This window comes from Nomascus leucogenys, chromosome 21 (genome assembly GCF_006542625.1).
Source record: "Nomascus leucogenys isolate Asia chromosome 21, Asia_NLE_v1, whole genome shotgun sequence".
Taxonomy (NCBI): domain Eukaryota; kingdom Metazoa; phylum Chordata; class Mammalia; order Primates; family Hylobatidae; genus Nomascus; species Nomascus leucogenys.
The window spans coordinates 56966819-56979588 of NC_044401.1; positions in this window are offsets into that span (position 1 = coordinate 56966819).

Consider the following 12770-nt stretch of genomic DNA (forward strand, 5'->3'; position numbering starts at 1 on the left):
AAAAAGTTAGATGGCTGTATTTATAAAATTTACCCACTGAAATTATAGTATCTGTGTCCACTTAATATCCTCAAAGCCCCTGGGTTTTCATTAATTTGTATCTTTGAATTTTTGGAATGTGTGGGATTCTACAGTAATATATTTACAACGTGCGAAGATGACTTGCTGATTGCCACACTGAACAGTAGCCTAGGGGCATGTCAAACTTTGATGTGAGCTGGTGTTTTCTGTATTGTCCAAGTTTCTATTATACCTAAACAATCAAAGACTGCTCTTGTCTTTCTCAATGTGCAGCAGAAGACTGTATTTTGTTAAAAGTTCAGAAATAAATGAAAATTAAAATGTCCAGGTTTTGACAGGTTTGAACAATAGTGTGATTAGTGATTCCAATTCTGCAGAAAGTTGTCATTTTCTGCTTTTTACTACTTATTCTATGTAATGCTAAAATACTAGTACCAGTAGTAGTATTTAATTTAAAATGGTTCAGAATTCCCAAATTTAGTAAATGAGTGAAACTAAATATTAAATATATTTCAAAATGTAAATTTATAAGCACTTTGAAATGCAAGTAAAATGTAAATTTATGAAAATACTAATGTTATATAAGCACTATACTTATCATATAAAATATTAGCCATACTGCTTTGCGGCATCTTTCAACTTCAGTCCTCAGCCATTTTGATTTCTGTCTCCTGGTTGACCTTAGGGGTGGTCTTGGCCCTTAGTTCTTCTCTTCCCTTAGTGTTGGTGGAGATAGCTGCATGCTTTACAAGGCTTCTCTCACCAGCTTCATTTTCAGTCTTGATGATGAAAATTGTGATGATGATGTTGACTGGTGTTGTTGCTATTATTATTAGATAGGACATTAAGGGAAGATGGAAGAAATCTGGAGAGTTTCAGGAGCTCAGTGATATAAAGGGGCTGGGTGAGTTTGTGGTAAGGGCATTGAAGATGAGCATGAGGAGGCTGGGAAAAAGAAGGAGAGAGGGACCAAAGGAGGATCAAGAAAGGTAGAGAAAGTTACTGACTCATACCTGAAATAATGTTATTACAGTAACAAAATTCCTGGCATTGGTATGTAAAAATAACATAGATTGAGTTTTGGTCCAAGTAAGATGTTATAGACCTGTTCTCTCTGCTCCTCTCTGCTAAGCACAACTACAAACCCTGGAAATGGTACAAGAGACAACCAAAGGAGAACTCTGACACATGGCCAGAAGCAGTTAGCTGGTGCAGAGCCCTAGGTCTGGAGGAACAACGTAGTGGCAGAATGTTTTGAAGCTCCTCACCCAACAGAAGAAAGCCATCACAACTGGCATTTCCTGATACCTGACCTAGCAACAGAAAACAGCTCAGGAACACTTTTTCCCAGTGGATTGGACAAAAGTTCCTCTGGCACCATCAGGTGAGCCTGATACCACCTGCAAGTGAGATAGATAGAGAGCTCTGCCAAAAACAAGAAGCTGCTTCTCCTTCCTCACTGGTTGAAGACTCCCATTTTATACCAAGAGATACAGAGGAAAGGTGGGCAGAGCTGGCAAGAGAGATTCAGGTACAGCAAGCTGCCCTGTCTAGAAAATGTCTTTGTATCTGCAGGCCCAAGACTTTTCTCCTGACCCCAAAACTCCAGGCTGGCACAAAGAACCAGAAAAAGGAACCCAGTTACAGCAAGTGGCCTAATCCAGGAAACATCTTTTGTCCTCAAGGTCCAAGACTCTACTCCTTTGCTCACAGTCACTGGTAGTCAGGGAGGACACTGGTAAAGGAGATCCCCTCACACCATCTCCCACTGAGAAACACCTGGTGGCCCAGCCTGGGGAACCTCCTTTTTGCCCCACTGGGGCAGCACCATCGGGGGCTGGAAAGGGCCCCATCATCAACCACATAAACCAAGCAGATCAAAATAAAACTACAGAAACTCTAAAAATTAAGCTTTTGGCCTGGCATGGTGGCTCACGCCTATAATCCTAGCATTTTGGGAGGCCATGGCAGTGTATCACTTGAGGTCAGGAGTTCGAGACCAGCCTGGCCTACATGGTGAAACCCTGTTTCTACTAAAAATGCAAAAATTAGCTGGGCTGGTGGCACACTCCTGTAGTCTCTACTACTTGGGAGGCTGAGGCAGGAGAATTGCTTGAACCCAGGAGGCAGAGGTTGCAGTTAGCCAAGACTGTGCCACTGCACTCCAGCCTGGATGACAGAGTGAGGCTCTGTCTCAAACAAACAAATGAACAAACAATCAAAAAAACTTCCATTGAAAAAAAAGCTCACAAAAATTAGGCCAAGATCTGTGTGCAAAATCTGAACTGAGTGACTGTGTGCTAAAATAAAATGTATAGAACCCATAGTCTCTTAACATAGGAGTGAAAATGTCTAGCATATATTGAAAATTATCTATCATAGCAACAATCAATAAAATTGCAAACCGAATGAGAAAAGACAACTGACACCAATAACAAGAAGAATTACACACTGGAATTATCTGACAAGGACGCTAAAGCAGAAATCATAAAATACTTCAACAATCTACTACAAACTATCTTGAAATAAATTTAAAAATGGAAATTCTCAGAAAAAAATAGAAGTTATAGGAAATAATTTAAAAAATTACAGAACTGAAAACTGCAATTAAAAAAATCGAAACCTTCTGAATGGGCTAAGCAGTAGAGTGGAGGACAGAGTCAGTTAAGTTGAGCACAGATCCACCCAATCTGAACAAAAAGAGAAAACAGACTGAAGAAAAGTATGAATAGAGCTTTAGGAATCTGTACATTAAAAACAAAAGATCTAATATTTTATCATTGGAATCTCAGAAGCAGAGGAGAAAGAGAGTGATGCTGAATGATTGTTCCAAGGAATAGTTGTTAAAAACTTTTCTAATATGGCAAAGACATAAATCTAAAGATCTAAGAAACTGAGTAAACCTCAAATAGGATAAACCCAAAGAAATCCACACACCAAAATACAGCTTAATTACACGCTTGAAAGCTAAATACAAAGAAAAAACACTGAATGCAGCCAGGGAGAGTTAGAATGCATGACCTACATGGAAACACATATTCACAGTAGATTTCTTGTCTGAAACTGTGGAAGCCAGGGGAAGTGGCAGAACATGTTTTGAAGTGTTGAAAGAAAGGAATTGTCAATTGTGAATTCTATATCCAATGAAACTATACTTCAGGAATAAAAGGAAAATGGAAACATTCTCAGAAAAAGGAAAATAGAAAGAATAAAAATTTGTCACTGACAATTCTACCCTGAAATGTTATAATTAAGGAGGTTCTTTAAACTAAAATTACAAAATAAAAAAGAAGAATTTGGGGGCAACAGGAAGGAAAAGGGAATGATGGAAAGAGCATAAATCTGGACACTCACAATAGACCATTCTTTTCAACTATTTCTTTGAACAATCATTCAGCATCACTCTCTTTCTCCCCTCTTTCTGAGATTTCAGTGATAAAATATCAGATCCTTTGTTTCTGACCCCCAGATCCCTAAGGCTCTGTTCATGATCTTTTTTCAGTCTCTTTGCTCTTTTTGTTCAGATTGGATGGATCTGTGCTAAACCTCACTGATTCTAGCCTCCACTCTACTGTTTATCTCTTTAAGCAGAAATATAAATCACCTTTGGTGATTGAAATAAAAATTGTAACATCATCTGATACTGAAGACAATGATATTTAAAAGTGGGAAGGATAAAAAACTTAATGAAAGTGAGGTTTCTCTACTTCATTTGGTAAAATGGTGAATAGTGTTAAAATGTTGATATTAGTAGCTTGTTGTAAGCAGTAGACTGTTAGATCATTGTGATATGTATATATGTATATATAGTGTACATGTATGCATTAACATACAAACGTTTGCATTTATGTATACAAATATGAAGATACATAGTGTGGGTATAGTATATATACTATATAGTATATGTGGTGAATTTAGTATATTTTAGTGTACATGTAGTATATATATATGCTATATATAGTGTATATACAGCGTGTGTATATATAGTGCATATATATGATATTTAGTATATTTTAGTGTATATATAATATATAAACTATATTTATATACTACATATACACTAAATATATGTGCATATATATGATATTTAGTATATTTAGTATATATGATATTTAGTATATTTTAGTGTATATATACCCTATATTTAGTGTATATATAGTGTGTATATATAGTGCATATATATATATGATATTAGTACACACCTATTAAAATGTTAACATAGAAAATAGTGACAACAACAAATGCTGAGGGGGATGCAGAGAAACTGGCTCACTCATACTTTGCTGATGGGAATGTAAAATTGTACAGCCATTCTGGAAAATAGTTTGGCAGTTCTTATAAAACTGAACATGTCATTACTGTATAACCCAGGAAATGCACTCTTGGGTATTTATCACAGAGAAACGAACTTATGTTTACACAAAAATCTGTCCCTGAATATTCATAGCAACTCTATAATTGCCCCAAAATGGAAAAAACCTAGATATTCTTCAATGGATGAATGGTTAAACAAAGTATGGTATTACATAGTATGAACTATTACTGAGTAGTAAGAGGAACAAACTATTGATACATGCACAAGCTGGATGAATTTCCAGGGAATTAGGCTGAATTAAAAAAGTGAATCCAAACAGGTTATATATTGCATTATTCCATTTATGCAACATTTCTGAAATAAAAATAATTTAGAAATAGAGGGCAGATTAGTGGGGGCCAAGGGTAAGAGTTGTAGGTATGAAGGGTTGGGAAGGAGGTAGGTGTAGTTATAACAGCAACACAGGAATCCTTGTGGGGTTGAAATTGTTCAGTGTCTTTACTGTGGTGGTAGGTACACAAACCCGCACACATGGTAAAATTGTATGTAACTGAATACACACACATACACACACACACACATACCAACGAGCATAAGTAAAATTTGGGAAATCTGAATAAGATTGGTGGATTGAGTCAATATTAATATCCCTGTTGGCATGTTATGCTAGAGTTTCCCAAAATGTTACTATTGGAAGAAACTGGGCAAAGTGTGCGATATGATCTCTCTATTCTTTCCCACAACTTGTGTGAATCTACAATTATCTCAATAAAAACCTTAATCGAAATTGATTTTTTTCCAAAAACATAGGTTATTAGAATATTCCTAAAGCAGAATTGCAAATATCAGTATGGCAGGCATTTTGTGTGGCCGGAACCTTGAACATGGTAGGGATACAGTGTGATGAGATAGGCGAGAAGGTGGTGTTAGAGGTTGAGATCAGAATGGTAAATGATGGCCTGGTGACAAAGGCTCCTGTATGTTTTATGAAAGACACTAGATTTTATCTAGTGGGCATTATATAGCCAATGGAGGGCTCCAAGCTGGGACAGAAGAAGGATGGAAGCAGGTGGAGGGACTCTTTTTATGTAGATAATTAGCTTGACATTGTGGAAAGGAAACAAACACAGATTTAAAAGACACTTTGACCTTCTAGCTGCATGTTCTTGGCAAGACATTTAATCTTTTTTATGCTTTGTTTTCTTTTTTCTTTTTTTTTTTGAGACGGAGTCTTGCTGTGTCGCCCAGGTTGGAGTGCAATCTCGGCTCACTGCAAGCTCCATCTCCCGGGTTTCTGCCATTCTCCTGCCTCAGCCTCCTGAGTAGCTGGGACTACAGGCGCCTGCCACCATGCCCGGCAAATTTTTTTTTGTATTTTTAGTAGAGACGGGGTTTCACCATGTTAGCCAGGATGGTCTCGATCTCCTGACCTCGTGATCCGCCCGCCTTGGCCTCCCAAAGTGCTGGGATTACAGGCGTGAGCCACCACGCCTGGCCTATGCTTTGTTTTCTTAGCTGTCAATTGAGTTAGAACATACTCCTTCAATTATTTTATCGTTTGTCTGAGGGTCAAAGAGCATCATTTGTACAAAAATCCTTTGTCAACTGTCGTATGCATTTCTCATCTAATGAATGAAGATTGTCACATTGGCACATGTTTCCATGCTTAAATTAAGATTCTATTATAGGCCAAGCACGGTGGCTCATGCCTGTAATCCCAGCACTTTGGGAGGCCGAGGCAAGCAGGTCGCGAGGTCAGGAGTCCAAGACCCGCAAGTTCGAGACCAGCCTGACCAACATGGTGAAACCCCATCTGTACTAAAAATACAAAAATAAGCCAGGCATGGTGGCATGTGACTGTAATCCCAGCTACATGGGAGGCTGAGGCAGGAGAACTGCTTGAACCTGGGAGGCAGAGGTTGCAGTGAGCCGAGATCGCGCCACTGTACTCCAGCCTGGGTAACAGAGCAAGACTCTGTCTCAGGGGAAAAAAAAAAAAAAAAAGAAAAAAAGAAAGATTCTATTATATATGTTACATCTGACATACATAACATGGTCATTAATAAATGATTTGATGATTATCTAATACATTAAACGGCTTCACTTAATTTTTTAAAAAAGTGTACAATGCCAGTACACAGCCAGTTTTGTTTCCCTCTTGTGACACTGGCATATGCAAGGAAACATTTGAGTTTAAAGAAAATTAAAAGAATTCATCACGTCTCTCCCTTTTGGCTGCAAAAGTTTCCCTGCTCAGATTTTTCACTGTGCTGCACTGAAGTTTCGCTTAAGTGTTGCCCCATCACAGCAAATGTATGTTGCTTATTTCCGCACATAACAGATTATGCTTTCATTAACATCCCAGCTGCTGCATTTCTCTTCCAGCTTTTTAACTTCGGTAAATTCACATCTTTACATGTTCTCGTTATATAGATTAAGTTCCACAAAGCAACAGAAATGCAATTTGTTTTTAAAATTTCGAAGCAATTTTAATGTGGACAAAGCCGTATCTAAGATAATCACATTGAGAAGTTTGTTTCCTATGTTTTATTATCTACAAAGACTTTTTTCCTTAATGCAGTAGCATCACTATTCTCATCTCACCATCTTTGTTCATTTTCACTCCTTTTTCTGTAAAATTAGGACTTTTCTTTTGAGGCTCACTTCCTTGGAAATCTGACCTATTCTTTCCTGTGGATGACCCTTAATTCTGTACACTCAAATCTGGCCTTTCTCCTAGATGTTAATTAGACCTTTCTAACTTCTGCCAGGCATTTTTGCTTGGCTATCCCATCTTTCCATCAAATGTACCAGAAGGACCCCATATTACACACAACACTCTGTTCTTTTCCCATCTTTCAAATAGCTCCCATCCTTTAAGTGATCAATGTCACCTAGAGCTTCTGCTCCACCAAACCAGAGATACCAGAATTATCCTGGCATCCTTCTGCCTGTTATTATCATTTCCAATCAGTCATTGAAGACCTCTTAATTTGCCCATCAGACAATTTCCCCAGCAATTTGTTCTCCTTGATCATTGTTGTTACATTTTGCTATTACAATATATCTAAAGTGTTACACTTGCTTCCCAACTCTTCCAACTTCTTATCTTTGCTCTGCTAAAATATTTCCAATGCCTGCCACTCTGATGCTCAAAATGTCACGGATCTTTATTGCTTGTACCATAAATTTAAAATTCTCCGACTAGCTGCAATAGATTGAATTTGCTGTTTCCAATTCTTCACTTCCCATAACAGGAATATATCTTCCAGCCTTTGTAGTACCTCTCCATGTCAGCAGAGTATATACTTGTCCACTGCAATGATGTTGAACTTAACCATGTGACTTGTAGGGCCTAAGGGGACAGGAGTGGGCACGATGCAAACAGAGGTCTCCTGGCAAGGATTTCCTTTTTGTGCTCTACCGTAAGAAAAGCATGCCCCCGGCAGTCCTTATCATATTAGCCTGGCTGCAGAATGAAGACCTGTGAGTGACCCTGAGCTCAACCCACAGTCTCAGGCAGAGCTGCTGGTGCTGATTCAAACACTCATGAGTGAGAAAAAAAAAAAATGAATTCCTTGTTGTAAACCTCTGGGATTTGGGAGTTGTTGGTTACTCAGTATTACTACAGCCATAATAAATGACTGTCCTGACATTTGAGGACTCAAATGCTCTTTCTCTTCTTTTAAACACTCCCACATATGGGAATAATTAAAGCTGGTAAAGTGGTCTCTGTAATATGTCCCCTTCACATTTTTTTACCATTTTCCTCACCTTTTGCTCTTCCAGTGGTTCTTCAAGTTCCAATATCTTTCTTCTTCCGTCATTTTTGCTGCGATGACCACAACTCCTGGGGATGTTTCCCTTCTTCAAACTACTTAGTGTTCACATCTCTTATTTCACAACTCAAACTTTGTCTGGTATTGTTAGTTCTCTAGAAGCATATATCTGACCACATTAGTCCCCTTTTCAAAAATCTCCCAAGAGATACCTCTGCCCTTAGGATGAGGAACAAGCTTCTTACTAGAACCTGCACGGCGCCAGCCTCATTTCTTGCTGTCTCCCTACTCATAAGCTCTCCTCTAGCCATGTTGGGCAGTTTTCATTTCCTGGAACACATTGTACTATCTTCACTTTTGGACGTTTGTGCATTCTATTCCTTACACTTGACTCATTTTTCCCTCTACCTCTGTCCCCTCAACACATACTTGAATCCAGACAGTTACCATAGTATGCCAGGCATTACATTGCAAAGCCTCTTTATTCCTCTCCATAGCTAGATCGTGTCCCTTGTCTCAGTCAAGATGGGCTGCTCTGTGCTGCAGACACAAATCAGAATCCAGAGCCTTGGTGGCTTTACCAGCAAAACAGCATTTCTCTCGCTTATGTCCAACAAGTCAATTTCAGGGAGGATGGGGAAGCTCCACTTCACTTGCACAATCACCTACAGGTTGAGAGGAGCTCTGCCACGCTGGAGCTGCACCAGCTAGAACCTATGATTCTACTCTTCCTCTAGACCACAGCCCCAACTAGCTCCAAGGCCCCAACTTCAAAGCCAGGAGGCTTGGAAGCTTAGTGGGTCTCACAGAATACTTGGAGATCACTAGTCATCTTCACTACATGTTTCCCAGAGGTGCTTCTATGAATATCCAGGTCTTATCCTTTATCACACATAGCATCATGTCATCTTCTTATCTTGTCTGTGTCTGTATGAACTTAAAGATCCTGAGGGCAGACACTGTACCTGATTTCATGTCATCTTTTCAGAAGCAAATTCAGAACCTGACACATAAGAACTGGTGGAGAATTATCTGCAGAATAGATGGTGAATCTTTGTGCTTCTCTGCTCTCCAAGAAGATGGCATGCTCCTTGATGACAAGAGCCATCTCTGATCTCCCCCATCCAGTCAACATCTTCCAGAAAACAGACCATCAATATGGATTTGCAGCATGTATTGTGATTGTTTAACATAATTTTCCAACAGTTAATTATGTGTGACCACTACACATAGATATTTCTTTAGCTCATATTTTAATACCTTTTCTGTCATTCTACATTACATACGTGGAAGACCTTTAACCCAGTTTAGTTTATATATAATAAGTACAAAAGGGAAAAAAGAAAGCTTCCTTTTGTCACCTCTTTGGGGATTTCTTCAGCCTTTTCCCAGATGTGGAATCCAGATTGTGTTGTTTTCTTTCCAGATTGGGCCTAGGAGCAATACTTCAAGAGTCAGCAAAGCCTCAAGAATCATCCAGCTCTTTTCTTCTCTTCAAAACTGCCCTTCTTTTCTCTGAACATTAATGTGTCTCTCTGTATCATTTATCTATTGCTGTGCAGCAAACTACCTCAAAACCTAGCACTTTCAGACAGCAAACACTTATCAGTTTACAGAGTTTCTGAGATCAGAAATCAAGGAGTGGCTCATGTCGGTGGTTCTGGCTCAGCCTCTCATGGGGCTGCAGTGGAGGTGCAGAATCTGACGGGGCTGACGACTCACTTCCAAGCTCACTGGTGCGGCTGTTGTCAGGACAACTCAGCTCCCTGCCACATGGTCCTCTCCATAGAATGCTTATAACACAGCAGCTGGCTTCCCCCAGAGTAAGTGATTCAAGAGAGCAAGCCACTGGGTGCAGTGGCCCATGCATGTAATCCCAGCACTTTGGGAGGTGGAGGTGGATGGATCGCCTGAGGTCAGGAGTGTGAGAACAGCCTGTCCAACAGAGTGAAACCCCGTCTCTACGAAAAATACAAAAACTAGTCAGGCATGATGTGATGGTAGGCGCCGGTGATCCCAGCTACTCTGGAGGCTGAGGCAAGAGAATTGCTTGAACCTGGGGAGCAGAGGTTGCAGAGAGCTTAGATAAAAAAGAGAGAGCAAGCTACCAAATGAGAGCCACACACCCTTTTATAATCTGCTCTCTGAAGCCATCCATTGTATCCTATTCTGTAGAAATAAATCATTAAGTCCAGTCCTGGAAGGGCAATTAGGCTCTATCTCTTGAAGGAAGAAGTATGAATTTTTGCATGGACAGCCATGCACTGCATAATGACGTTTTGTCAGTGATGGACCACATATATAACAGTGGTGCCATTAGATAATAATGGAACTGAACAATTCCTGTTGCCTAATGACATTGAAGCCACCATAACATCATAGTGTAAGACATTCCTTAGGTGTTTGTGGTGATGCTGGTGGAAATAAACCTACTGTGCTGCCAGTTGTACAAATGTCTAGGCCATACAATTATATATAGTGCGTAATACTTGAAAACAATAACAAATGACTATGCTACTAGTTTGTGTGTTTACTATATTATATTTTTATCATTATTTTAGAGTGTACTCCTTCTATTTATTTTTAAGGAAAAGTTAACTTTGAAACAGCGTCAAGCAGGTCTTTAAGAGGTTTTCCAGAAGAAGGCATTGTTATCTTAGGAGATGACAGCTCCATGCATGCTATTGCCCCAAAGACCTTCCCACGAGATAAGATGTGGAGGTGAAAGACAGTAATATTGATGATCCTGACCCTGTGTAGGCCTAGGTTAATGTGTGCGTTTATGTGTTAGCTTTTAGCAAAAATGTTTAAGATGTAAAAAATAAATAAAACTTTTTAAAAGGAGAAAAAACGCTTACAGATTAAGGATATAAAAAAGAGAATATTTTTGTACGGCTGTACAATCTGTCTTTTAGGTTAAGTGTTATAAGAAAAAAAGTCAGAAGTGAAAAAATTTTTAAATTTATAAAATGAAAAAGTTACAGTAAGTTAAGGTTAATTTGTTATTGAAGAAAGAAAATTTTTTTTTATAAATTTAATGTGAATTTTAAGTGTACATTTTAAATTGAAATTTATTTTTACCCTAATAGAGTCAAGTAAAGTCTTTGTTGCATCTGATTTGGCGTAAGTGTACAGAGTTTCCTGAGTCTATAACAGTGCACAGCAATGTCCCAGGCCTTCACAGTCACTCACCATTTACTCAATGACTCACCCAGAGCAACTTCCAGTCCTGCAAGCTCCATTCATGGTCAATGCCCTAGACAGATGTACCATTTTTTTTTAAATTTTTATATGGTATCTTTACTGTATCTTTTCTATGTTTAGCTACATAGATCCTTACCATTATGTTCCAGTTTGTCTACAGTATTCAGTACAGAAACACGATGTATAGGTTTGTAGACTAGGAGCAATAGGCTATCCCATAGTGCCTCGATGTTTAATGGGCTATGTCCTCTAGGTCTGTAAGTACACTCTGAGATGTTCACACAACAACAAAATCACCTGACCATACATTTTTCCTAATGTAGCCCCATTGTTAAGCAAGGCATGACTATTTTTAAACCACCACACTGTCCCTTGGACAAGCTTTGGAGGCAAATGCCATTTTCATGGCCCCATCTCCCATGGTTACTGATGCAAACATATCCCTGTGTCTCCTCCCTTCACCTCCCTGCCTTCGGGGTGTTTATTTCTAATCACTGAAGTGAAATGAATAACAAAGATTGAACATCAATAAGACGCAAAACGAATGGGTACATTTTATAAGTCCCTAAGCATTCTGGAAGCCATTGAGCAGTCTGTGGTCCGGACCTTCTCTCTTAGGTGGATGTTTCATCATCCTTGGGCTTCGGTTTTTATTTCTGAGGGTGAGCCCAGGAGAAGCTTGGTGCCTCCTTGAGACTCACCCTTTCCTGGATTATGATGTTGCTTCCTGCAGGAAGACACTCTCTTGTTGGCATGGTCCTAGATGTGGACAGTGCTCATGCAGGGGGGCTGGAGGTCCTGGAATTGCCCCTTTGCCTCAGCTGAGTCTCTGTCATCCGAGGGACCTGAGGTCCAAGTAGCATCGCCTTGGTTTCTACGAAGAAGCATATTTTTCTAATGACTCCTCAGTCTTTGCTATTCTATGTAGAGGTTTCTACATAGGCCAAAAAGGAAAAATATGGGATGAAAGAGTGTGGGGCTGAGCAGAGAGAACAAAATGCCACCCCTGATATTTATCTTGATGCTTAGGGATCTTTCCATATACGTATATTTCCTTCTTCTGCATGCTTTAGCATCATCCTCATGAAGCCCTAGCACCACAGTGAGAAGGAAAACTTTTCTTGTATGCTTCCCACAAAGAGCAACATGGCATACTGGAGACAGTATGAGCTTTGAAATCAGACAGACACTGGTCCAAAACCAGCTCTACTGCTTTGTTTCTGAAGTTGGAGAAGTTATTTAACCTCCCTGAGCTCCCAGTTTCTTGATCATTACATAAGGATAAAGTGAGGATTGAATGAAACAACATACAGAGGCAAATATTAGGTTGGTGCAACATAATTGCGGTTTTTGCCATTACTTTTAAACCAACCTAATAAAACATGTCAGGCATACAATAAGCATCAATCAATGTTCATTCAGCAAATGAATGAATGTGCTTCAGAGCTACC